Source organism: Asparagus officinalis, chromosome 10 (assembly GCF_001876935.1).
Source record: "Asparagus officinalis chromosome 10, Aspof.V1, whole genome shotgun sequence".
Taxonomy (NCBI): Eukaryota; Viridiplantae; Streptophyta; class Magnoliopsida; order Asparagales; family Asparagaceae; genus Asparagus; species Asparagus officinalis.
This window is the reverse complement of record NC_033803.1, coordinates 58,738,379-58,739,710: the sequence shown is the minus strand read 5'-3', so window position 1 is coordinate 58,739,710 and position 1,332 is coordinate 58,738,379.

Below are 1,332 nucleotides of genomic sequence, written 5' to 3'. Positions count from 1 at the left end.
GGTTATGTGTAAACCCAATAATCAAAATTGAAGTTAAGTGCATACTTTTAAAACAGAGTTATTTTAAAATCAGGGCTATATATTACATGTTCAACCAACAATTGCAATGAAATAGGTCAAATTATTAAGATATTTCAGAGCAACCAGATTGTCCATTGTTATTAATATTTTAACCATATACAATTAGATATGCGTCTTAAAATTTACAAGATTTCATGGATCCATAAACCAAAAGGGGCAAAATTCAGTTTCCGCCCCACAATGACAACATTAATTTCGGTGTACTCAAAATCGGAGAGCCCGTAGATGGGGGTAGTAATTATATGTTTTTGTATTAGTCTTAGCCAACTAGAAAAAATATTAAAAAAACATTAAGCGACGGATCCGCCAATCCTGTTCACGAGAACATCTGGTGACGGGATGCGATTGCCGATTGCATGTTCCCGTCATCACTGAGTATTGGCCGATGGAAAAACATTTAGCGACGGATCGCATTCCGTCGCCATAGTATTGAAACGGATGTTGATCGCGTCGCAATGGTATGGCAGATCGGATTCGATTCCGTCACCAATGAGATTGACAACGAGCCGACGCGATCCGTTGCCAATACTTATTGGTGATGAGACGGATGCGATCCGTCGCCAATACTTATTGGTGACGGATCGAATCTGTCGCCAATACTTATTGGCGACGGATCGAATCCGTCATCAATACTCATTGGCGACGGATGCGTTTCATCGCCAATGCTAATGTACTCAACGTAAAAAAATTAACATTATCACTAATACTTATTGGTGACGGGTCGAATCCGTCGCCAATACTTATTGGCGACAGATCGAATCCGTCGTCAATACTCATTGGCGACAGATGTGTTTCATCGCCAATGCTAATGTACCCATCGTAAAAAAATTAACATTAGTGATTGATTATCTCATTGTTAATGAGTGGCCTCACAAAAATTAAGAATTATTTTAATATTAGTCCCTCAAATTTATAATATTTTAAAAGTAGTCCACCAAATTATGTAAATTGCTACATCTAGGGATGTAAATGAACCAAATATATAATATTTTAAAAGTAGTCCACCAAATTATGTAAATTGCTACATCTAGGGATGTAAATGAACCAAATAATTAACAAATAGTTCGTCTAGGGATGTAAATGAACCAAATAATTAACAAATAGTTCGATAATTGTTCAAATAACTATTTAGTCATGTTTGATTAAGCAGTTCATTTAACACACTCAAGTTTGCTAACGATTAGAATCAAATTATGTATATTTGATTCGTTTGTTTATTAAATATTCGTTTAAAATTGATCACATGTTATT